General features: G+C 40.7%; 1 protein-coding gene across 3 annotated transcripts in view; it reads left to right on the forward strand.

Annotated features, from left to right (window-relative positions):
- Positions 1–1,132: 1,132 nt before the first annotated feature.
- The window catches only part of LOC120527578 (H(+)/Cl(-) exchange transporter 3), a 197,754-nt gene continuing 171,336 nt past the window's right edge, over positions 1,133–27,550 (forward strand). The window contains exon 1 of one of the 3 annotated variants that reach the window (XM_039751150.1): positions 1,133–1,263. The gene's annotated coding sequence lies outside the window, so the exon portion shown is untranslated. The remainder of the gene's footprint in view (positions 1,264–27,550) is intronic. The other 2 variants (XM_039751149.1, XM_039751152.1) reach the window with 2 other exon arrangements.

The following is a 27,550-nucleotide window of genomic DNA, read 5'->3' on the forward strand; positions in this document are numbered from 1 at the left end:
GGACCACTTGATGGACTGTGAGTGCGTTTATAGTTCTTGGGATGATACTGTTTCTGAACCGCGAGTTCCGTACAGGAAAGGTTTTGAAGCGTTTGCTGTGTGAGAGCGGTTAAATAGACAGCATGGCCGAGGCAGCGTGTGCTTGATGCTGTGTATGGAGAATTCTCTTTCCAATCAGCTTCTCCGAGTGGTGCAGTGAGAGTAATATAGAAAAAGATGATCCGCTGTGGAAACCCCTAACGGGAGCAGCTGATGAAAGAAAAAGAAAGTGCAGTGAGAGTGCCAACGCTAAAGCAGCTATGGTATTTAGAATAGTTTGACCATTCCGTGGACCATTATATTGTTTCAGGTTAATTACAATCAGATGCATTAAACTAATAAACAATATGCGGTTAATTTCACAATATTTATCAAGCCGCGTCTGGGATATTGATCTAAAAAATAAATTGTAACCACACATGAACAGTAGCACTTCTTTGACGCTGGGTGCCGCCAGTCTGCAAAACCGAGCGCAGAACTTGCGGCGCACGACAGGGTATGAGAGACCGTGGAAATGTGCGTGGCTTTACGACAAGTTTAGGTTTTATACATCGCGATTTGAACGTGGAAACGTTCTTACACAAGATTTTTGTGCGTACGCACCGTTTATACATGAGGCCCGGGTCTTTCTGTCCACTATAAACGATCTACGCTCTAATTAGTGTAAGTTACATCGTTATATGAACGTATGTGACACTCCAAGGGACACTCCCCCGGCTCTTGGATTTTATATACGTCACAGACCCTGATATTTACAAACCGTAGAAACACCAATGATTTGTATCAAATAAACGCCGCGTAAAATAACCTTTAAGAGCTTTATTTGAACGTTTTCGTGTACTAAGCAAACTCCTACCTTCTTCCTCCTCCATTCTTAAATAATACTATACGAGTGAGGGTGGTATCAAGACCTCGAAATCACACTCGACCGCCATCGACAAAAAATAAGCTCTTAACTTCTACATTATAGCAATCAGTAACAGAAATTGCACAAGAACTTTCACACCTTTCAACACTCTCTGTGCTGCTCATAAGGAAAACGTTTACATGTCGCGTCTTATCGGAAGTAGAGCAATGCGCGTGCGCATGCACCAACCCGAAACCGGATTCTGACGTCATTTTCAGCAGTGTGCTGCTCGTTCTTCTAGAGAGAGCAAGAGTGTCACCTGTTTGTCTCGAGAGGATGTGTAGAGCTACCCGAGGGGGCTTCACTGTCTGGGGCAGGTAGGGTTGAAACACAGTTCTGTCCCGGGTGGTTGCAAGTTGTCATTTTTAGTTTTAATAAATCGCCGTGTCCTCGTCAAATCGAGTATGAACGCTGGTGGAGTAATGATAAATGTACTGGTGGGAGGTTATTTTTTTCTCGAAGCGACAGGCTAATTATAATAGGAAAAGGTGATGCGGCGGTTATTGTAAAACAAACAAGCAGCTAAGCTAAAACGCACCTGAATGACGCAGACATGCAATGAAGTGCCCTAGCCAGGCCTAATCTTGTCATATCACACACTTTAATTAATATTCAATCAAGTTTTTAGTTTTTTTTTTGTGATTTAACATACTTACCTTGACGCGTCCTCAATTTAACGGGCGAAAACCCCGTACAATTGCCTTTTATATTTGTAATAATTCTTGTTGAGATTTTATTTATTTTCAGGTTTATAATCTTTCTCACAAATTAGATACATAAGGTATACGCTGTACTCGTAAGAAAAGTAAACTGTGATTGCAGCATTCCGAGCGGAATTCCCAGGCTGAAGACTCTGGCCTCCTTGCGTGTGATGAGAACAGAGCTGGTCATGGCATCACGCGCTTATTTTGTGCTGTCTGCACTTTCATATTGCTGGGCATCTTTGTATATTGCGAATTCCTTCAGAAATCGCGTCACCTAATGAGGACGGCTTTTGTAAAAGCATTTTGCTATAGTATGATCTTCTGTGTACTAGTTTTTTTTATATAGTTTTAATGGAGACCCTAAGGATCGAACGACTGCACTGTCGCAAACTAACGATGACCAAGTCGTTTTAGTGGACTTTTGTGTTTACAGTCTTCCTTTTATAACTGTGGATATAAAGTCATTGAATGTGTATTATGTGCGTTGTAGGAGGATTTGAAGGCGCACATTCCGCGATGGGCAGAGTCTCTGTAGGTCATCTTAAGACAAGGAATCGTTTTGTTTTCTTTTTGACCTTAAGTGAGAGACGAATTTTCAAATAAAAATAACAAAGCGCCGCTATGAAGAAATCATCTTGTTGGTTTTCTTTGGAGATTACGGCATCTGAATTTATATCTGTTTCGCTTACGCCTATGACCAAAGAAACTTGGAAAACCAAACTGTATACCCATCTATGTGCTGTCTTCCATTAACCGCTCTGTTTAGGACTCTCCACAGCAGTATAAACATTTGAAATTTTGACCTTGTGATTATTCATTCAATATTACCTTGATTAAATTCATTACAAAGCTTTTTCAGTTGACTGTACATATCCAAACAGTGAAAGAAAATGGTTTGGTCTGAAATCGGACTCTTTTTATAGTAGGTTACTCGACTGATAACAGGTTTGTCAATTTGATTATGCATTTTCATTATATGTTTAAACAATATCTTACTGAATCTTTCAGTTCAGCTTGTGTTTGATTACTCTGCACACTTTTATAAATGTGTGCTGAAGGCACTGTTTTAATTTTAGTTAAACATTTTAGGATGTAATAGCGCATGAGGCATTTTTGAAAAGTGCTGGATCTAGAATTAGTTATTAAAAAAAATAGTTGTAATATGTGTTATTTGTATTTTGGTTTATTTCTTGTTTTTTATGTTGATTTGGGAATAACTGTTATAACACCCTAAAATATAATTCCAGTTTCTTACTTAATTCTGCTTAATTGTAGTAATCAACAAATATGATTTTTTTTTGCATTAGATAAAGTAATCTGATTAAAACAAGAGTTGTAATCACAGAGAAGTCAAGAGAAGGCATTTAATGTGACCTGGACAATCTTCAAAACAGGGAAACCCTCTAAAACACAGTTCTAGAGAAGTTCATAATTCCACACACTGGCAAAGATGTTTAACAGTGCCCTACAGGAAACAACTGTAGGATTTAAAGGATTTAGTGGTTTGTGTTGAGTCAACATTCTCCTGGTCTAGGCATTGGGTATAATCAGACAAAACTCAAACAAAGTGTTGGTTTGAATGCAAATCATTTTACACTGTGCTCTAAGGAGTGTTTACAGTATTGACATTATGCTGAGTCTGTATATTTTGCCTTACTGGACGCCACAGCTTTAGAAGCTGTACAGAAGATAGCAACCAAATGCATCCTTAGGCTAAAGTACATGCCTTCCCAAGACATACTAAGGAATAAATCCTGAAGATTTTCATCAAGAAAATAGAAAACTGCATGCATACGTAATCCAGGTCTTTAGAATTCTTAAAGTTGTAAAGGTTGGTCCAACATAATTTGTTTAATTAAATAGTGGATGAAACATTCTAGGATGCTAGTGATAATTAAGTAAGGTGGATTTAAGATATAATCCAAAGGTCATCTCTTCATGTAAACGATTGTTGGAATTTGGAGCAAACTACCAATTAATGAGGTAAAAATGGAATTTTTTTGAGCTTTTATAACATATCAAAATGAGATATTTTCACAGTCTGGCTATTAAGTAAGATAATGAGCTCAATAGACTTAATGGGCCTCTCTTGTTCATATTAAATTATTTATGTTCTGAAACAAGATATGTGATAAACTTAAAATTATACTCAACTTGCTTGGCCATTTTGGATATTTTAGAGATTGGCTGTTAATAATAATGATAAGTTTTATTTATGTAGCACCTTTCACACACTCAAGGACATTTTACAATTCAATACAGACATTAACAAGACAGTAGAAATTACATACATGAAAAATAATACTCATTGAAAAGATGTGTTTTTTAACAGATGTTTGAAATTAATAATATATTTTTCCTCGTGAAGGCTGAGAGGGAGAGAATTCGAAAGCTGTGCCACCCATAGTTATTAACCTGTATTTAGGTACAGTGAGTAACTTAGCGTCCGATGATCTTAATGCACTGGCTGGAGTGTAAGGAAGCAGCAGCTCAGACAGATAATGAGGGACTAACGCATGAAGGGCTTTAAGGGTGAGAAGGATAATTTTGTATTTCATTCTTGAAGAAACTGGTAACCAATGTAAATCATAGAGGACAGGAGTGATGTGAGCAGATTTTTTAGTGTGTGTAAGTAAACGAGCAGCAGAATTCTAAATATATTGTAATCTGTTGATATATTTAGTTGAGAGGCCATAAAACAAAGCATTGCAATAGTCCAGACTGGTAGTGAAGAAAGCGTGAATGAGTGTCTCAGTATCCTTCACACTGAGGAAAGAATGCAGATGAGCAATGTTGTGAAGATGAAAAAAGGCTGTCTGTACTATTGAACTAATGTGTGATTGAAAAGTAAGAAGCTGATCAAAGATGACACCCAAATTAATGACTGATGCTGAGGGTTGCATCAGGATCCCATCAATGTCAATTTTTAGCCCATGAAGGGTACAGAGGACAGATTTGGTACCAACTAATAAGATTTCTGTTTTATCAGGATTGAGTTGTAAAAATTTATCTGTCATCCAATGATTGATTTTCCAAATGCAGCCAGTCAGTGCAACAGGTGAAGATGTTGCAGGTGCATCAACACTTACATAAAGTTGTGTGTCATCTGCATAGCAGTGGAAGCTCATACCGATGAATAATCTCACCTAATGGAAACATATAGACGTTAAAGAGGACTGGACCCAGAACTGACCCTTGAGGGATACCTTGTGTGAATGAAGTAGTGGTAGATTTGTATTCCCTAATGAAGACATAATACGGGCGATCACTGAGGTATGATGTGAACCAAGAATGAACGGCACCAGAGATATCAATAGCTGAAGTTGGGACAGTAAAATGTTATGGTTCACTGTATCAAACGCTGTGCTCAAGTCAAGAAGAACTAGAATAGTGGCCATTCCAGAATCTACGGTTAAAATAAGTCATTGGCTACCTTAAGTAAAGCAGTTTCAGTGTTATGTAGGGCTCTGAATCCAGATTGAAAAGGCTCAAGCAGGTTATGCAAATTTTAAATAATCAGTAAGCAACAACCTTTTCTAAAATCTTAGTCATAAATGGAAGATTAGAAATTGGGCAATAAAATTTTAGCTGTAAGGGATCTGAGCCAGGTTTTTTTAAAACAGGGGTTACAGCAGCAGTTTTTACTTGGAACAACACAGGTGCGGAAACTACAGTTGATAAAGTGAGAAATGGGGGCAGAAAGTTTGTCAGTGCAAGCCTTAATCAGTAAAGTAGGGGCAGGATCTAGGTGGCAGGTAGATTGATTTAATTTAGATATTACTTCAGCAATATAAGTTGGTGTTCGGTGTCAGCCAGGGCGTGAATAGCCAGACCAGTCTTCCAGAGCCTTTCCAAGTGGCAACCAGTTGTTCTAATCTAATTTGTTTCTGAAATTCTTGTTAGAGGAAAAAAATATTGGGTGCTGTTATTTGTTATGTAATTGTATCTATGCATCAATGGAGACAGGGTTTCTACATTTGTTTGACATTGTTCACTTTAAAAGTATATCATTTAAGGCATTTTTAACATTTCTGTTGCTGTTTTATATTTAACAGTTGGGTAAGAGTTTTATCTGTGTCCTTTTAAAAAGTGTTTTAAGAATACAGTGGACTAATGTTTTTCTATTTTGAACTTCTTGTCAGAAATGACAGTATACAGTTCTGCTGTTTTCCACATTCACCCTTTGTATTCTCCAGTTCTTTGATATTGCATGCTTTAATGAGTTTTTAAAAGACCCCTTATTTGCCCCTCACTTTTGTACAGTTTTTTATTGTGTGCTCGTAAATCTGCTCCTTTTCACATTTGGTAAGTGCATTCTAAATAGCTTCAATCTGTGTCTCACCTATTTTGTGAATTAAATATTGTGCAAGACTGAAAGAGGAAATGGTAGCACAGTGGCCAAGAATGTTTTACATTGGAACTGCACAGCTTGAGATGAAATTGTAGCCCAGGCACTAGTTGAAAGCAGTTTGCTATTTTTTTGCCTGTTGTCCATATAGAGATTTCTGTCTGTATTTTGAGTTGCATCACACAAAGATCACTAAATATGTTGGTGCTATCTGGTGTGGAGGACTGCCGGCTTCCTATGTAGTGTTTTTACACAGCCCTGCTGGATACCTTGGGGACCACCGGGAGTCGCTGTAGGGGGGCTCTTGGGCTCAAGTGTGCCCTATAACCCGGGAGTACGTCACGGTCATGTGACAGGAAGGAACGACGTGGTCCTGGGTTGAAGAAAAGGACTGTTTGCCCTGACCCGGAAAGAATAAGGAACTGTGGACTGTTGGGACAGGAACACCTCCGGGTCAGGGGCTATAAAAGGACGGTGCCTCAGTCCAGACACTGAGCTGTGCTGGGTGGGAGAGGAGCAAAGTGTCTGGGCGAGGAGGAGTGGATAGTGTTTTGGGAGTAAAGTGGTTTATTGTGTGAGTTTGAGTAGTGTGGAAGGTGCTTGGTGCACTGTAGAAAATAATAAAAAATACTGGACTTTTACCTGGTGGTTGGAGTCATCCCTGAGGGTTCAAGGGAGCACTAGCACCCCCTACTGCCACACTGGTAACTCTTAAGTGACCCAGTTAAATCATTGTTGGTGTGCAAGTGTGCTGTATGATGAATTTACACCACACTTGTGGTTCTTGCCTTACACTTGTAGAATGGGTGAATGTGTGTGTGTGTGTGTGTGTGTGTGTGTGGGAGTCCACTGAGATGATTTGGCACCCAGTCAAGGTTTACTTTGTACTAATCCTGCCAGCTTAGGCTCCACTGTTATTCTTAAAATTGTATTAAGTCATATCATTCTTATAAAATGTTAAATAAAAAAATACATGGATTTACTGATGTAAGATGCAGAATTGCATTGATTTTATGATTTTTGATACTATTGCAGTAACAAAGATGCTATCAGCTGGAGTGTGGGAGCATTAGCATACTGTAGTGTACTAGTGAGCTATGTTTATATAACCTTATGCAATATCTGCTGCTTTACTTTACCAAAATGATGAAAGACCATCTCACACCATGAACTGAAAAGGACAACACAATGAAGAGCACAGCTCAGCAGCCATATTGAGACAGGCATGCGGACTGTTCTGAAGAAAGCTGACCACAAAATGATGCCTTAACTAGAGACGTTTTAAGTAACTTAACAAGTATGTGTACCACCTGAAACTACACATCACCATTTATCAGGTTGTATGGTTGCCAATATTGAAATGTACTTTGCATATTGTTATTATTTATGAATATTATCAATAATACAGTAATCCCTCCTCGATCGCGGGGGTTGCGTTCCAGAACCCCCCACGATAGACGAAAATCCGCGAAGTAGAAACCATATGTTTGTGTAGTTATTTTTATATATTTTAAGCCCTTATAAACTCTCCCACACTGTTAACATTATTAGATCCCTCTAGACATGAAATAACACCCTTTAGTCAAAAGTTTAAACTGTGCTCCATGACAAGACAGAGATGACAGTTCTTTTCACAATTAAAAGAATGCAAATAGATCTTCTTCTCTTCAGGAGCAGAGAATTTCAGAGAGAGAGAGAGAGAGAGAGAGAGAGTGCTCGCAAAGAAAAGCAAACAATCAAAAAATCAATACTTGTGCTTTTAAGTTTGCTGCGGCATTTTTTAAAGGAGCGTTAGTATCTTCTAAGCAAACAGCCTCTGTGCAAACAGCCCCTCTGCTCACATCTCCTCCGTCCAGGCGCAGAGAACGTCGGAGAGAGAGAGCGAGATTAAAGCAACAATCAAAAAATCAATACGTCTGCTTTTGTGCTTTTAAATATGCCGAGCACCGCAATAAAGCAGCATTTTTTTAGAGGAGCGTCCGTATCTTTTAAGCAAACAGCACCTCTGCTCACAACCCCTCCGTCCGGCGCAGAGAATGTCAGAGAGGGTGAGAGAGAGGCAGAGACAAGCAAACAATCAAGCAGTCAAAAGAATAATCAAGCATCTTATAGCATTGAGGAGTTTTAGTTAATATGTAATACATGCTCTGATTGGGTAGCTTCTAAGCCATCCGCCAATAGCGTCCCTTGTATGAAATCAACAGGGCAAACAAACTGATGAAGCGTGTAGCATAAATTAAAACACCCACTGTCTGCAGAAATCCGCGAACCAGCGAAAAATCTGTGATATATATTTAGATGTGCTTACATTTAAAATCCGCGATAGAGTGAAACCGTGAAAGTCGAAGCGCGATATAGCGAGGGATTACTGTACATTATTTAAGTGGTAACTTAACTCCTGCTTGTCTTTTACTACACCTAATTATCTAAGGTTATAGATGTAGAAGGGAAGGGTGGGAGAAGGTATATGGTACAATACCTTAAAAACAGTGGTAAGTCTGTGAGATTTGAGGCATTCTGACCAAGGCTACATAATAATGCAAAAGGGAAAAGTAGAATAATACAGTAATCCCTCGCTATATCGCGCTTCAACTTTCGCGGCTTCACTCTATCGCGGATTTTAAATGTAAGCACATCTAAATATATATCACGGATTTTTCGCTGGTTCACGCTTTCTGGACAATAGGTCTTTTAATTTAGGTTACATGCTTCCTCAGTTTGATTGCCCAGTTGATTTCATACAAGGGACGCTATTGGCGGATGGCTTAGAAGCTACCCAATCAGAGCATGTATTACATATTAACTAAAACTCCTCAATGCTATAAGATATGCTTCCCGCGTGGCGCTTGTTTTGTTTGCTTCTCTCTGTCTCTCTCACTCTCTGCCTGACGGAGGGGGTGTGAGCAGAGGGGGCTGTTTACACAGTGGCTGTTTGCCTAGAAGATAGGACGCTCCTCTACAAAATGCCGCTTTATTGCGGTGCTTCTGTATACGTATTGTGCACGTATTGATTTTTTGATTGTTTGCTTTTCTTAGCGAGCGCTCTTCACGGTGCTCCTTTGAAGATAAGATATGTTTGCATTCTTTTAATTGTGAGAAAGAACTGCCATCTCTGTCTGTTAATGAAGCACAGTTTAAACGTTTGACTAAAGGGTGTTATTTCATGTCTAGAGGGCTCTAATAATGTTAACAGTGTGGGAGAGTTTATAAGGGCTTAAAATATATAAAAATAACCATACAAACATATGGTTTCTACTTCGCGGATTTTCACCTATCGCGGGGGGGTCTGGAACGCAACCCCCGCGATCGAGGAGGGATTACTGTATTTAGAAGGTCGTAAACAGGTTTTCTATGCTCTAACTGCGAAAATATTCGATTTATAAATAAAGAATCCTACTTCGCGGAAATTCATGTATCGCGGCAGAGTCTGGAACGGATTAACCGCGATAAACGAGGGTTGACTGTATATTACTCTACCAAGACAAAACAGTAATCTTTTTAGTTAGCCAATAAAAGGTTTCATTTTGCTTGACTTTTCATTACATCCATAATGGCTAACACGGTACAACACCCTAGTATAACTCCATTAAAAGCAATAATTGTATTTTTACATACTGTCTTCTGTGAAATACATAATAAGTTTCTCTTTCATTAGTAAAGTACGCATTTTGGACAAGCATAGTAATAAAAAAAACTTCACATAATAAAAAACTTCACAAAACTCAGAGAGTACAGAAAGGATTCCTTTTTGCTCTCCGCGGGAGTAGCTCTGCTGTAGCCGCCCATAGGAAGGCTGCTCGCAACATGAAGGGGATGGGGGAAAGCCCTCAGGAGCCCCATCCCCGGAAGAGTCAAAACCGTTGGAGAGCCAATAGGGTCAGGTCTGTTGGGGATCAGAACTGGTCTGGTGTTGAGGCGTCGCTCACTGCACGGTAGCACTCAGGTCCCGATTTGAGGCAGCCCACACGGGTGGGCGCATGGAACGTCCTGTCTCTCTGGCAAGATGAATATCTTCCTCTGCTGTCGGAGGAGCTGCGTAAACTCCACATTTCAGTGGTGGCACTCTCTGAGGTGCGCACACTGGGTACTGGCCAGATCTCTGTAGGTGGAAACACCTTTTATTGGTCTGGTTGGTCTGATGGCTGTCATACTTGGGGAGTAGCTGTTACTGTAGCGGATTGGCTTCCAATGGTGTCCGATGTCACTCCTTTCAACGACTGTATTATGGAACTCGGATTACGGGACTCCCTGGGTGCCTTGTCTGTTGTCTCAGTGTATGCTCCGACCGCGGTAAGTAATGTCTCGGTGAGGGAGACATTTTTTTCACAGCTTCGCACGGGGGTTGATGGGCGCCCACAAGTTGACACTCCTCTGGTCATGGGTGACTTCAGTGCAAACACTGACATTGACAGGGCTGACTATGAAGATTGTCTCGGTCCCCATGGGTCTGGTGACCGTGGTGAAAGTGGCTCCATGTTCCTTGACTTTGCAAAAGGTTAGGGGCTGCGAATCGCTGGATCCTGGTTCCAGCGCCCTGAACCGCATCATTGGACTTGCTACTCCAATACTGGTGGTGCGGTGAAGGAGATCGATCACATCCTTGTGGACAGATGCTGGAGGCTCTTGCAAAACTGCAGGGTCTACAGAAGTGCCCATTTTGTGAATTCTGACCACAGACTTGTTGTTGCTACTCTTGGGATCCAGCTTAGGTCCAGTAGGTTACCACCTACTAGGAAAATGAGCCTAGACTTGGCCAGACTCCAAGACTAGGCTGTTTCTAATGAGTTTTTAATGCAGTTTGTGTGAGGAACTTTCAGATTTGGGTATGACTGCCAATCCTAATGTGATGTGGGAGACCTTCCATGACAAGACCCTATAGGTTGCTGAGTGTTTTGTTGGTGTTACCAGTGTTCCCAGAAGGAGGTGTTTCATCTCGCTGAGCACCCTGGATATCATTGAGAGGAGTCGCAGCACACGGTTCAATGGCAACTCTGGTCTGTACCGGGAACTGAGAAGGACAGCTGCGAGGGCTCTGAGGGCAGATAAAGAGGTGTTTGTTAGAGGAATCTGTGAGCAAGTGACACACCATCTGTGGTCTAGCGACACACGTCCTGTTTACAGAGGAATCGAAGCATTACGCACATCTGAATCTGTTCCTCGAAGAGTTGCAGTCAGGGCAGCTGATGGAATGGTCGTTACGGATGACACTTGTGACCTGCTGGGCTGGCTACTTTGAGCACTTATTCAAAGCTGATCCTCCGGCTAGGATGTTGGATATCTCTGGGTCCATGGTTCTTGAGGCTGATCCTCCAAATAACTGTGAATCTCCCAATCACACTGAGATTGCACAAGTGGTGAACCAGCCGAGGGGGGGAAGTTCTTCTGGGATCTGTGGTATCCGGGGTGAACTTCTCCAGGCTGGTGGTAAGGCTGTCGTCCTGGCATTGCAAGCAATTTTTGCTTCCATTTGGGAGACTGGCATCATCCCAACTGACTGGAAAATGGGACTTGTCATCCCTATCTGGAAAGGGAAGGGTGATCGACTGGATTGCAGCAACTTCAGGGGGACAACACTGCTCTCGTTGCCGGGTAAGGTCCTTGCTAGCGTCGTTCTCAATAGGATCCGTGATCACTTGCTCACCTACCACCGACCAGAACAGTTTGGTTTTACGCCTAAGAAGTCTACCATCGACCGCATCCTGGCACTGAGGGTTCTCATGGAGCGCAAACGCGAATATCGGCAGAGCTTCTTTGCAGCCTTTGTCGATTTTTGCAAAGCAATGCGATTCAGTTGATCGAGCTGCCCTGTGGGACATCCTGAGGGTTCGCGGGATCCCCTCGAGGTTGCTGGATATCATGGCCGGCCTGTACACTGGTACTGTGAATGCTGTGCAGAGTGGAGGCAGGACCTCTGCATTTTTCCCATTTGATTCTAGGGTTCGTCGGGTGTGTTCTTGCTCCTACTTTGTTCAATGCTTTTATGGACTGGGTGTGGGTCAAGTGGAAGTGGGGCATCTGTTGGTGAAGAAAGATTCAAGGATCTTGACTTTGCTGACGATGCTGTGATCTTCACGTAGTCAATGGAGGCTCTGATTGGGGCACTCAAGAGACTAAATGAGGAGTCTGAGTGTCTGGGCTTGTGAATGTCCTGGATAAAAACCAAGATCCAGGCCTTTAATGACCTCTTGAACACAGCCATCAGCAGTGTGTCTGTTTATGGAGAGAGTGTTGACCTTGTTGAGAGGTTTACTTACCTTGGCAGTGACATTCATGTCTATGGTGACTCTTCCTGTGAAGTCAGTAGACGGATTGGGAGAGCATTGGGGGTCATGAGGTCGACGGAAAGGGGTGTGTGGAGCTTCTGATATCTATGCAAAAGGATGAAGGTCCAAGTCTTTAGAGTCCTGGGGCCTCATGTATAAACGGTGCGTACACACAGAAATGTTGCGTAAGAACTTTTCCACGTTCAAATCGCGATGTATAAAACCTACACTTGGCGTAAAGCCACGCACTTTTCCACGGTACCTCATACCTTGTCGTATGCAAGTTCTCCGCTCGGTTTTGCAGACTGGTGGCACCCAGTGTCAAAGCAATGCTACTGTTCCTGTGTGGTTACACCTTATTTTCCTGACGCGGCTTTATAAATGCACTGAAACTAACTGCATATTGTTTATTAGTGTAACGCATCTGATTGTAATTAACTTGTAACAATATAATGGTCCAGGGAATAGTCATAGTATTCCAAATACCATAACTGCTTTAGCGTTGTTACTCTAACTGCACCTTCTTCTTTCAGCTCCTCCCGTTAGGAGTTGCCACAGTGGATCTCACGAATGTAATGGATTCTGTTTCCAGTTGGAGGAAGAGACCCAGTTTAAGAAGCAAGTAGTAATTCACACACACAGAGCACATAGAAGATCAAATACAAAACAAAGCATTTAACGTGCTACTTTAATTACGATGTGATTTGAGAAACTGGTTAATTAAATGATTTTAAGATGAAGTTTATGATGTTCTACTTTAATGACAAAATAAACTACGTCATTAAAGTGGAAATGTCGAGATTAAAGTTGACATTTCGTGCCTTTTCCCCACTGTGTGCCTTTTTTTCTCTGTACCCTAATAAGATTTCATATGACACTCGGACAGTGGACTACAACTCGCCTTTTCACAGCGACTTTGATATGTGACTTCTTTTTTTATTTCTGGCACTGTGCGATTTTGTGAACGTGAGGTTTCAAGTTTTTCCAACACGCTATGTCACTCGATCAGCTTCCTTTTGTTGATTATACCACGGTTTATTTGAACAAACAGTATGTTTTTCCTTTGCCTCCACTTGGTATTCGCTGAAATTGTTATTTTCCCCCGTGCTTTTCCCATTGTCTTTTCGCAGAAGGCTGAGCTTAAGGGCGATTTATATTGATTTGCGTATTCAAAGAGGCGTAATTTGGAGGAGTTGGGCGTTACATAAAGCGCGTGCACGCAGCGTTACTTTTCACGCTGATCGGGATTTATGTAGCAGAAGAACGTGGAAGTTGGAGTATGCACAAATGCCTGCATCTGGATTTTTCTGTGAGTAAGCACATTTCGGCTTTTGTACTTACACCATGTTATAGTGTGAGTTCTACGCACGGCGTTATACATGAGGCCCCTGGTGCTTCCTGTCTTGCTATATGATTGCAAGAAATGGACGCTAGCCAGTGACCTGAGACGAAGACTGGACTCCTTTGGTACTGTGTCTCTCCGGAAAATCCTTGGGTACCGTTGGTTCGACTTTGTGTTGAATGAGCGGTTGCTCATGGAGTCCCGAATGAGGCACATTACCTGCATTGGGTCGGCCATGTAACACCTGGCTGCGGCAGATAGAGGGTCATTTCCGGAGGGTGGGACCGGACCGCGTGTCTGCCTTGGCAAATCGGGATCCTGTGTTGTTTCGCCGTGTAGTGGGAACGGCAACTCACTGTACCAGTGCATGCTCCCCGACTTGACTTGTTCAAGCATGCCGAGGTGAGCAGCCTGTCACAGCTGAATCTGATCTTATCAAAGGTCCTGCTTGTGTTGCTCAACATACCGTGAAAGATGCATTATCATTGGATAGCTGAGTTTTAGACCTTTTCAATTATTTAAAGATATGTATGATTGGTCACTTGTTCTAAATGTCACAGCTATGTGAAAAAGACAGGAAATACTTTGCGTGTGCAACAGCTAATTTTTATGCATAGTTATGCAAGCATGGTTCTACATCTTGCAGGGAAAACTTGGGGTGTTGGTGACATGATTGGCACTTCAGTCACTGCAAAAAACGTTACTCCAATCCATTTGAACTAGTTAGTGCTGAGGTGTCACCCATTGCATGGCTGTGCTTGGTTGGGTCTTAATTTGGGATCTGGATCCTGTGGTGGTTTGTCATGTGGTGGGTGCAGCAATGCACTGTATCAATACATGCTCCTAACTTCTCTTTCTCTATGCATGAGCTTCTGTGAGAATGGTTGGTTGATGTACAGTACAATAAAACTTGAGGATTATACTAAGGAAATGTCATCTTCTTTGAACAAAAACAGAATGCTATTGATGCGGACTATGAAGACCTTCAGTCACAGCTTTCACTCCATTGAAAATGTCACGCTTTGCTGAAAGACTCAATGCTATGCTTGATTTGTAAGTATGCTTAGTATAACTTTGAAACATCACATCACGCACTTATACAGTTCAGTTACCATAAAAACATAATTGTGGACAAAAATAATAATAATTCTTTGCATTTATATAGCTTTTCTCACTACTCAAAGCACTTAGCAATTGCAGGTTAAGGGCCTCACTCAAGGGCCCAACAGAGCAGAGTCCCTGTTGGAATTTTATTGGATTTGAACCGCAACCTTCTGATTGCCAGTGCAGATCCCTAGCCTCAGAGTCACCACTCTGCCTCTTTGAGTCTTTGAATGCCTATCAGGTAGACTTTTTGTCACAATCACTCCTAAACGATTAACAGGTGTATTTGTTGTTCTCCCGGGTAGACTTAATGTGGAGAACGACAAATTGATAAATGCCTTTACCACACTATTAGCACATAGACTTATCTTGCTCCTCTAGAACAATCCCAGCCCACCTGTTATAAGTCATTGGGTAATTGATGTTCTGTACTATTTGAAATTTATATAAAAAAAAAATACATTCTCAATTAGACGATCTGTTCAGAACTTCTCTACAACTTTGTTTTCTTTCCTCTCTTTCTCTCGGGTAGGTGTTGGTTTAAGTGTGACATGATTGTTAGGAATGTTGTTTCTTCAAGTAAAATCAATAAAATAAAAAAAAAAGCAAAATGACCATATCCGAACTCAGTCTGCTGCATGTTCTCACTACATTAACTTTCTGAGCAGTGCTCTTTCAGTTTCAACTTCTTGCATGACCACTTAAAGTATTTGTGCTCTCATCCCCTCATGACCATCCTGGAAACATTCCAGACACCTTACAGAAAGGCAGAAATGTGCATGATTACAGACAGGAAATAAAAATTCAAGAGTGGCTTTGTGACATGATGTTGCAGTGAGTGCATTTAGAATCGGTCGTGGCGATGTGGGGAGGTAACGAGGATGGATTATACCGTGAACAAGTCTCATGTGCTTGCTACGCAGGTATAGCCACCTGCAACCCAAAAGTTGCTCAGAAATACTGGTTTAGGTGTATGTGTGATGTGTGTGAAGTGTGGGGGGGTCATGTCCAGGGCTGTTTTCTTACTTGTCCCCAGGGCTATGTATCTCGATGGAATCGATTTTCTTTTCGATTATCTAATCTATCTTATCTATCAATCTATCTATCTATACTAATAAAAGGCAAAGCCCTCACTGACTGACTGACGCACTCATCACTAATTCTCCAACTTCCCATGTAGGTAGAAGGCTGAAATTTGGCAGGCTCATTCCTTACAGCCTACTTACAAAAGTTAGGCAGGTTTCATTTCAAAATTCTGCTTGTAACAGTCATAACTAGAACCTACTTATGTACATATATACTGGCCATAGCCTGGAGCTCCGACGGCGTGTGAGGCGGAGTTGCGTCTCTCGTCATCACGCCTCCCACCTAATTGAGTGCCTGCCCATATAAGGCCGTCCATCAGCGGCAATCCAATAGGAACTCTACCGCTAAATATTCGCGAGTTTAGGGCTGTGCTTATGGAAACGAAGATGAGATGGTCAGGGTGGTGTTTGGCACAAACTCAGCGAAACTGCGAGAGAAACTTTTAAGTGCCAGGTCTTAGCTAACATTAAATAAAGCCGTGGACATCACACAAGATAGCACAGCTCAGAAACTTCGATGCATGTAGTCCGAGTGGCTCACATGAACTGACTTTGAACTGTGACAAAAAGCAAGAGCTCCAAAGAGCGCTGAACAAAAAAGCATTACACAATGGAGAAGGCAGCAAAAGTGACTCATACAAGCATATTCATAAGTGCAGCTACTGCGGAAACAAAGCACACGGTGGAAAAAGTCAATGTCCAGCTAAAGGAAGATGGTGAAATAATGATAATCAAATCCTTGATGACAGCAACACTCATAACAGTCACAAAACAATTACATTGACAATCATGTTACGTTATTTTTAAAATGTTCCCTTTTCTTTAACATATAGATGTATATGTATATATGTATATGTATATATATATATGTATATATATATGTATATGTATATGTGTATATATGTATATGTATATGTGTATATATATATATATATATATATATATGTATATATGTATGTATATGTGTGTATATATATATATATATATGTGTATATGTATATGTGTATATGTATATGTATATGTATATATACCATGTGTATGTGTGTATTAATTAGAGGCTGTGTAAGAATTAATCTTGATTAATCGTTTGTAATCGCACACGTAAATTTGCCCCAAATCGCAAATGTTTTTTTTTATTTATTTAAAAGCGGTTTTAGTGGGCTTACAGAATCAAATAATAGACATGGACATGAATATTGTAAACTGAAGCTGTTTTAATTTCTGAAAAAAGCTTTTAAACTGCATTTGAATTCAAACCAGAAACAAAAATATCATCCCTGGTTAAAATTGGGCAGACTTAAAAATAAAGTGGTAGTTTAAGTACTTTAAGTACATTTTCAGAATAGTATTGTCTTTAAATAATAATAACCAAAATTTCACCATAAAGTGTAGTTTTTCTTCTTAAAAAAATAAGTCAGAAACATAAAAGGTAATTTGACCAGCTTACTCTTTAAACTCTGAGTAACCTTAGCCAAAATTATTTTGTACATTAGGCTAAAACAGTGTGATCAGTGAACATTTTGTAATTAGATGTAATTAGAATTACTAACGGTCATGGAAGTCCAATGATCCCCAGTAAGAGCCACAAAGTCCGCTTTCTGTAATGCATCTAATTTTGCTTGCTTTTCAGTGTGCACAAAACCATGCTTTTATCAAGGCTTCGGCTGGAAGTCGAAATGATCAGTCGTAGGAGCGAGCTTTATTCCGACTCTAACATTTTTGTAGCTGTGATGTGTGCATCAGTGTAATGGATGTACCAGGAAATCATGCATTGACAAAAGTTCCCGTTTGCTTGGAATTGAAAGTGTGATTAAATGCGTTATTTTTAACGCGTTATGGAGTACATGCATCAAGCTTCTCAGCTGTGCTTGTGCTAATAAAGGGAAACATTTTAAAAATAACGTAACATGATTCTCGTTAACCTAATATTTTTCATACGTCCCAAACCAAGGAGATGCTAAGGTAAAATGAATCAGTAGCGCGTACATACTCAGTGCATCCCTCTCGGGAATCGAACCTCGAATGTCGGCATTAGAGGAGAAGACTCTACAATTGAGCCACAGCATGTGGCTTGTCTATGTGAGTATGTACTGTAGATAGGGGTATATATATACATTTAAATATATACCCGTGTATCGCAGTGGAGAAGTAGAAGTTATGAAAAAGAAAAGGGAACATTTTAAAAATAACGTAACATGATTGTCAATATACAGTAATTGTTTTGTGAGTGTTATTGAATGTTGCTGTCATCAATGATTTGATTATCATTATTTGTTTCACTCAGGGTCGTATTTGTACGATGTGTTGTGTTCAAGTTACATTCCGTGTTTGTCAATCGTTGTAAAGATGACAGGTTTCATTCATCGATTCGTTTCTTACTGCATCAATAAACAGCTCGTCTTCTTCTTTATCTGAGACCTGACACACTGCATGCACGGGTTTTTTACACTGTCTTCCTTTAGCGGGACATTGACTTTTTCCACCGTTTGCTTTGTTTCCACGATAGCTGCATTTATGAATTTGCTTATCAGACGCTTCATATTTTTTGCTGCCTTTTCAACTGTGTAATTCGGTTTTTGTTCAGCGCTCTTTGGAACTATTGCTTTTTATCTGTGCACTGCGTCAGTTCACGTGAGCCACTCGGTGTAATTGCATCGAAGGTTCCCAGGTGTGCTGGTGCCATCTCGCTATGTCCATAGCTTTATTTAATGTTACCTTAGTCCTGGCACTTAAAACTTTCTCTCGCAGTTTCGCTGAGTTTGTGTCAAACACCACCCTGACCATCTCATCTTCCTCTCCATAAGCACAGTCCTTCACCCGTGAATATTTACCCGTGGCAGTTTGCTATTGGATTGCCGCTGACGGACGGCCTTCTATGGGCAGGCACTAAATTACAAACGCCAGCGGCAGCCTGTCTATGAACTTAATTTAAAGTGTAGGTTTACATCGTGCTTTGTTTCTGAAGTAGCAGAACTCGCTTCTTATTGTTTCGCTGCCTTCTCAATTATATAATGCATGTTTTCTTGAGCGCTTTTTGAGGTCTTCCTGGTTTTCTATGTACTGCGTGATTACGTGGGAGGCGTGATGATGTCACACGAAAATCCGCCCCACGGCGTTGAAGCTCATCTCCATTACAGTAAATGGATAAAACTGCTTCCAGTTATGACCATTACGCGTAGAATTTCGATATAAAACCTGCCCAACTTTTGTAAGGAAGCTGTAAGGAATGAACCTGCCAAATTTCAGCCTTCCACCCACACGGGAAGTTGGAGAATTAGTGATGAGTCAGTGAGTGAGTGAGTCAGTGAGTTCTTCCTGGTGTGGCGGAAGTGCCGGGGAAGACTTTGTGTGGCGCCCGGAGAGCCACCAGGAAAGCAGCCGACACTTCCGCCACGCTGGGGCGTGGCTAAAGAGAAGAGGCCGGAAACACCTGGGGCTCATCCGCGGCATTATTTAAGGGGCTGCCTCCCTCCAGTCATGTGTGGAAGTCGGGAGGAAGTGGACTGAGCGGAAGGAAGGACTGGAGGCGGCCAGGAAGACACAAAGGACTGTGGGCCTGGACTTTGGGGAATTGGTGCGAGAAGGCACTGGGGGTGCACGTGAGCAAAAGACTTGTATATAGTGTATATAAATAAATAGTGTGTGGAAAAAATATGGTATCCGTCTGTCTGTGCCGGGGCCAGCGTTCACAATATATATATATATGTATGTGTATATATATATATGTGTGTGTATATATATGTGTATATATATATATATATGTGTATATATATGTGTATATATATATATATATATATATATATATATATATATATATATATATATATATATATATATATATATATATATATATATATATATATATATATACACACACACACGCAAAGCCCTCACTGACTGACTGACTCATCACTAATTCTCCAACTTCCCGTGTAGGTAGAAGGCTGAAATTTGGCAGGCTTATTCCTTACAGCTTACTTACAAAAGTTAAGCAGGTTTCATTACGAAATTCTACACGTAACAGTCGTAACAGTCGATAACGGTTGACAACGTCCTCCATGTTGAACTTTCTTATTTATGGCCCCATCTTCACAAAATTTGGTAGGCGGCTTCCCTGCGCTAACCGAAACCGATGTACGTACTTATTTCGATGGAATGCCACCACTGTCGGGCGCATTATTGAACTTTCCAACGTCACTAATTTTCCAACTTCCCGTGTAGGTAGAAGGCTGACCCCATCTTCACGAAAGTTGGTCGGTGGCTTACCTGCGCTAACCAAAACCGATGTAAGTACTTATTTCGGTGGTATGACGCCACTGTCGGCCGCCATATTGAATTTTCCAAACGTCACTAATTCTCCATCTTCCCGTGTTGGTAGAAGGCTGAAATTTGGCAGGCTCATTCCTTACAGCTTACTTACAAAAGTTAAGCAGGTTTCATTTCGAAATTCTACGTGTAACGGTCAACAACGTCCTCCATGTTGAAATTTCTTATTTATGGCCCCATCTTCACGAAATTTGGTCGGTGGCTTCCCTGCGCTAACCAAAACCAATATAATTACTTATTTCGGTGGTATGATGCCACTGTCGGCTGCCATATTGATCTTTCTAACGTCACTAATTCTCCAACTTTCCGTGTAGGTAGAAGGCTGAAATTTGGTACTTATTTCGGTGGTATGATGCCACTGTCGGCCGCCATATTGAACTTTTCAACAGTCTTTGTTACTTATGGGCCCATCTTCAAGAAATTTGATACGCGGGTTCCCAACGCTAACTGAATCCTACTTACGTACATATATATGTCCATAGCCTGCAGCTCGGTCACCGTGTGAGGCGGTGTTGGGTCCGCCATCCCAATGCCTCCCACGTTGTTCGCTGCCTGCCTATATAAGGCCTTCCGTCGCTCCAGTCTCTACTTTCCCTTCCTTGCTTTGCCACGGGATTCACGTCTCCCTGCTGATAACTACAAACTCTTTATTTAATCCATGGCTTCTCCGCTGTTTTATTGTTCATTTATTATGATTATAGTTATTGTGTAGGTATTTTAGACTTACTTTACATTGTTTAGGTACCCATTTCCTTTATCATTCCAACCGTACCCGAATTAATATGTCTATCGAGGTAATCACCATCCAATCAAAGAACTGTCACTTACCGAGTGGTTTCCATGCCTGGAGATGGCACCTACCTTTTCCATTCTCTTTGTTACATATTGCACGGCCATATCAGGCTCACTCTTGATATTCGGAGGAACATTGTGTCTTATGTATTGAATGACTGGGACAGGTTCAAGGTGTAGACTGATGACGGTACAGGAGATAATTATGCTACACAGGAGCACTATACATCTGCATGTAAGTTGATGGCTGCCGCTGAATTGTTCGGTTTTCGTTTTCAAGTCTACCGAAATGGCCAAATATTTTACACCTTTGGACAACCGCCAATGCGTCTTCAACATCTTAGATTCACAGGTGACAATTTCAGTAGTGGACACTTTGATGTTTATGAATGTTTAAACTCTCAAAAGCTGGATGTGAAGTTTCGATGAAGCTGGTTGTATACTTGCAGCGCTTCACAGATGCCGAATGTCTTTTCAACACAAGTTCTACAAATACTGTCGTAATTGAAAGAAACCATGAAACTCAAACCGATTATGACAGCAGCATTCCAAGCTGTGAGATTTGAAACAAGATTACTGTTCACATGGCCAACTGTATGTTGCATGCTTAAGAGTAAGCTCAGCGCACAGCTTGGTCATATTACAACCGGAGGGCCGAACTCACAATGTGGTATACAAACAGATCCTTAACAAATAATTATTGGTATATTTTCCCCCTGTTTAAAAAGATTTCAATTTCTTCTTAATAAAACAATTAAGGCATTACTTTGACGCTGCGAAGCGCGGGTATTTTGCTTGTTGTTACATATAATTGTTATATGCAATTTTACTTTAAAAATTTCTGTAAAAACAATACTTGTCCTTTATTTTCGGCCCCGTGCGTGGTTACATCTCTTCCTCGCCAGACGTATAACGCTGCTCGTGTTGTAAAGGGGAGGGGCGGTTGAACGCACGCTAAGGATATGCCGTCGCATCATCTGCTGTCTTCCGGCTGCTGGCGCGCTGCATGTTTTGCATGTCTCTTGTCGTTGTTTTAAGAGCTGGGAGTACATGATGCTTGTCTGACAGATGCAATCCAACAACTGCTAGGGTTAGAAGTCTGTGGACTTGTTTTAAATGATGGCTCACTGCCTGGTCTCGCGTGATGTTCTAAAAATAATACTTGTCCCTTTATTTATGGCCCCGGGCGTGGTTAAATTCTTTCTTGCAGGACGTATAATGCTGATCGCGTGCGGTGGGTGTTGGTGGTTTAGGGGGATCACTGGGGAGTGCTGCTGTCATGCTGCCCTTGAATCTTTTTAAATCCTTTACAGCCGCTGTCCTTTTTCCTACTTTTTGTCTCTGCTACTCACGTTGTGATCGCTTCTCCGTCATCATAAATATACACCTGACCGAATTGTGTTTTCTTTGAAATTAAACTTGTCGTTGCTTTAACTGTTGCGGGTCCACAGATTCTCATAGTGTATGTTCCATTATTGTGTAAATCTACATTTTGTGCATTGAATGATGTGCACTGAGACACCTGTATCTGTGTGTGCTGCTTCCCTTTACACTATTGTTTTTTTTTTGCCCATTCTATTTCGTCTCATGGTTCTTTTATTTGTCTTTCGTGATCTTAACGTGAATATCACGTATCGTCTACTAGTCAGTCATTCCACAGGATTTTTTTTTATAATAGAGAGAGATGCTTTTTTTTTTAGGTTGCATGGATTCGGTTGCATGGGAAATTCAATTCAAGTAAACTTTTTTGTGAAAAAAAGGTCTTTTCAAACTGTGTTGTAATCCTTTCATACAGTATACATTTTTGTAATATGTAATATATTGTAGCATAAAAGAACTTCAAGTCTGCTTAATACAATACAAGTTGTGAGTGGCTACAACTTTTCCCAGCAGCATTGGTTGCAAGGCAGGAAACACCCATGGATATTATGTCACTCCCTAATGCTCTCCTGTTTTGGTAGATTGTTTAATATAATCCCCCTTATCAAAAAAAGTTGTGATCCTGTGTAAAATGTAAATAAAAACTGAATGTGATAATGTCACATGTAAACCCTGTAATTATAAATAGCACAAAGATAACATTTCACAAGGGAAATTGTGCTCATTTTGAATATAATTTTGGTTATTTTAAGTATAATGCTAGTTACACTTTTCAAAAATGCATATAGTAACTAATTATGTAGTAACTAATACACACCAGGGGCCTCATGTATAACGCCATGCGTAGAACTCTCACTATAACATGGCGTAAGCACAAAAGCATGTGCTTACGCACAGAAAAATCCAGATGCAGGAATCTGTGCGTACTCCAACTTCCACGTTCTTCCGCTACATAAATCCCGATCAGCGTGAAAAGTAACGCCGTGCACGCTTTATGTAACGCCCCAACTCCTCCCAGAATTACGCCTCTTTGAATATGCAAATGAATATAAATCACCCTTAAGCTCAGCCTTCTGTGAAAAGACAATGGGAAAAGCAAGGGGGAAAATATAAGAATTTCAGCGAATACCAAGTGGAGGCAAAGGAAAACATACTATTTGTTCAAATAAACCGTGGTATAATCAACATAAGGAACTGATCGAGTGACATAGCGTGTTGGAGAAACTTGAAAGCTCACGTTCACAAAATCGCACAGTGCCGGAAATAAAAAAGAAGTCACATATCAAAGTCACCGTGAAAAGGCGAGTTGTAGCACACTGTATGAGTGTCATATGAAAGCTTATTAGGGTACAGAGAAAAAAGGCACACAGTGGGGAAAAGGCACGAAATGTCAACTTCAATCTCGTCATTTCCACTTTAATCACATAGTTTATTTTGTCATTAAAGTAAAACATCATAAACTTCATCTTAAAATCATTTAATTAACCAGTTTCTCAAATTACATCGTAAATAAAGTAGCATGTTAAATGCTTTGTTTTGTATTTGATCTTCTATGTGCTCTATATGTGTAAATCACTACTTGCTTCTTAAACCGGGTCTCTTCCTCCAACTGGACACAGAATCCATTACATTCGTGATATTACAGCTCTCTGAATAACTAAAATACTGAGATGTATACGTGATATAATTTTTATGATGATAGGAGTTAAAGCACAATATTAAACATGGGTTTCACTTCGATGAAATAATTTATTGCAGCAGTACTCGGGGGCGGCTCTAGGCTTGTGGTGGCACTGGGCAGAGGAAGAATCGGTGGCTCCTTCGCCCGCCAATGTCAGTAAGGTAGCTTATGCATGGTGGATGGCCACGTCCCTTGCAGACAATGCATAGCTGCATTGTGCTCATGACACAAGCATTTAACTTTTGCCGAAATTTTTTGCTGCGTTTTTAGCTGTGTTGTTATTTTCTCTTTCTGTTTAATATTCAGTATATATTGGCGTAGCCGCCTCTGCGGTCCTTGCTTTTCTTTCCCCAAGTAACCGATCGCCACACAATCAGCTCTGTAATAGAAGTTAAGCCATCTGTAAGTTTAGTGCCGATTCTTCAAAACATTTAAGGAACATTGAAATACCTTCGTACTAGTACGTGTATAATTATTCTATCCTTCACGAGATTATTTAAATGAAGTTAAAGTTTTATCTGTATAATTTAATAAACATATTTTGCTGCATTTCATCTTAAAAATGATATCGTCATCATATGTAAATACGTGCTTTATAAAGTGGCTCAGGTTGTGCGATATAACTATAGTGCAAGTTTACAGTGGGGTAATTGTAAACGTTTTGCAGTGGCTGAGACAGCGTGTCCTTGAAGCTGTATACCGATAATTCTCTTTCCGATCAGCTGCTGCTGTGATTCACACTCAGATACAGTGATATAAATACTCCGAGTGGTACAGTGAGAGTAATATGGAAAAAGATGATCCGGTTTGGCAACTCCTAACGGGAGGAGCTGAAAGAAGAAGAATGTGCAGTTAGAGTAACAATACTAAAGCAGTTATGGTATTTGGAATACTATGGCTGTTCCCTGGACCATTCTATTGTTACAAGTTAATTATAATCAGATGCGTTACACTGAAACTAACCGCATATTGTTTATTAGTGTATTTATAAAGCCGCGTCAGGAAAATAAGGTGTAACCACACAGGAACAGTAGCACTGCTTTGACGCTGGGTGCTGCCAGTCTGCAAAACCGAGCGGAGAATTTGCGTACAACAAGGTATGAGGTACCGTGGAAAAGTGCATGGCTTTACGCCAAGTGTAGGTTTTATACATCGTGATTTGAACGTGGAAAAGTTTTTACGCAACATTTCTGTGCATACGCACCGTTTATACATGAGGCCCCAGGTCAAGAAAGCTCAGCATATGTAATTCCTTAGGAGGTTGAATCAAGTTAAAATCTGTTTTCCCATCCTCTACCCTGGACACTATTGAGAGTGTCCAGATGAGCTGCATTACATTCTGGTTTGGAAACTAAAGTGTGTCTAACATGAAGATTCTACAGTATTCGGTGAAGTCGGAGAGGGTTATCGGGGTCTCTTTCCTGAGGTTCCTCTGTTTTGTCTTGGTAGAGTGATATATTACTGTACTTTCCCCATTTGTATTATTAATATGTAGCCTTTGTCAGAATGCCTCAGATCTCACAGACTTGCCACTGTTTAGAAGGTATTGTACCATATAACTTCTCCCCACCTTCCGTTCTACATCTATATTGCCTAGAGGGGGCATGGCGGTCTTGTGGCCTAGGAACCCCTGCAGATTATATTTTTTTCTCCAGCCATCTGGGAGTTTTTTTGTTTTTTCTGTCTTCTCTGGTCATCAGACCTTACTTTTACTCTGTTAATTAGTGTTCCCTAATTCTATTTTCTTATTTATTTTTTCTTTCTTCATTATGTAAAGCACTTTGAGCTACATCATTTGTATGAAAATGTGTTATATAAATAAATATTGTTGTTGTTATAACCTCAGGCAATTAGGTGTAGTAAAAGACAAGCAGGAGCTAAGTTTGTAATGATTTTTTCCGCTACACTTTACTCAATTTAACTGAAGATTGCAGGACAACCTCAAACTGCCTTTAACCCCTTCCCACAGCGCCGAAAGGTGATTTATAATAATAAAAACGATATTAACAAACCCACACAGAGGAAAAAAAATGCAAAAACAAAAAACTATAATTAATACACTTTTACAACACCCCCACTTCCAATATATACTATGAGCACAAAGCATGAAATTATATTTCCAAGAACTTTTCCCTCCGTCCTTTTAATTTAGTGTTTTTCTCGTTTTACTATTTCTCCATAGTTCAGTTCGTCAGACATGCCAGTCCCAGAATAAAAGATTTACCGCTCACACTGTTTTCAATCCTTTTCCTGGTATCCTCCGTGTATCCGGAATCTTCGAGGTGGCCACCCCAGACTGCAGTTGACTTGTGGTGCTCCCCGAAAACAAATCTTTCTCCTGGACTTGGAATGGTCATGTCCTTTCCTCCTTCGCCATAAAACTCGGGCTGTCTTTTCTTTCTCCTCTTCCTGCCTCCATTTAAATAGTGCGTCTGTTTCCATGGCACTCTTGGAAATTGTAAACAACGGCCCTGTACCTCCCAAAAGGTCCTCTCTATTCAACCCGCCTATGTTATCTTCCGTATTTTTTAAATGACAACGGGATTTTATATAGAAAAAAGAAAAAAAAATATATACTTTTTTATGTGGCAATGCTACAAATTAAAACTTTAAATAGTGTATCTATACTAATAAAAGGCAAAGCCCTCACTCACTCACTGACTCACTCACTCACTGACTCATCACTAATTCTCCAACTTCCCGTGTGGGTGGAAGGCTGAAATTTGGCAGGTTCATTCCTTACAGCTTCCTAACAAACGTTGGGCAGGTTATATATCGAAATTCTACGCGTAATGGTCATAACTGGAAGCAGTTTTTCTCCATTTACTGTAATGGAGATGAGCTTCAACGCCATGGGGGGGCGGAGTTTCGTGTGACATCATCACGCCTCCCACGTAATCACGCACTACATAGAAAACCAGGAAGACCTCAAAAAAGCGCTGAAGAAAACATGCATTATATAATTGAGAAGGCAGCAAAACAATAAGAAGCAAGCGAGTGACATATACAACCATATTCATGAGTTCTGCTACTTCGGAAACAAAGCACGATGTAAACCTACACTTTAAATTAAGTTCATAGACAGGCTGCGCTGGCGTTTGTAATTTAGTGCCTGCCCATATAAGGCCGTCCGTCAGCGGCAATCCAATAGCAAACTGCCACGGGTAAATATTCACGGGTGAAGGACTGTGTTTATGGAGAGGAAGATGAGATGGTCAGGGTGGTGTTTGACACAAACTCAGCAAAACTGCGAGAGAAAGTTTTAAGTGCCAGGACTAAGGTAACATTAAATACAGCCATGGACATAGCACGAGATGGCACCAGCACAGCTGGGAAACTTCGATGCATGTACACCGAGTGGCTCACGTGAACTGACGCAGTGCACAGATGAAAAGCAACAGTTCCAAAGAGCGCTGAACAAAAACCGAATTACACAATTGAAAAGGCAGCAAAAATATGAAGCGTCTGATACTAAGCATATTCATAAATCCAGCTACTGCGGAAACAAGCACACGTTGGAAAAAGTCAATGTCCCGCTAAAGGAAGACAGTGTAAAAAACCCGTGCATGCAGTGTGTCA

This window comes from Polypterus senegalus, chromosome 4 (genome assembly GCF_016835505.1).
Source record: "Polypterus senegalus isolate Bchr_013 chromosome 4, ASM1683550v1, whole genome shotgun sequence".
Lineage (NCBI taxonomy): Eukaryota > Metazoa > Chordata > Cladistia > Polypteriformes > Polypteridae > Polypterus > Polypterus senegalus.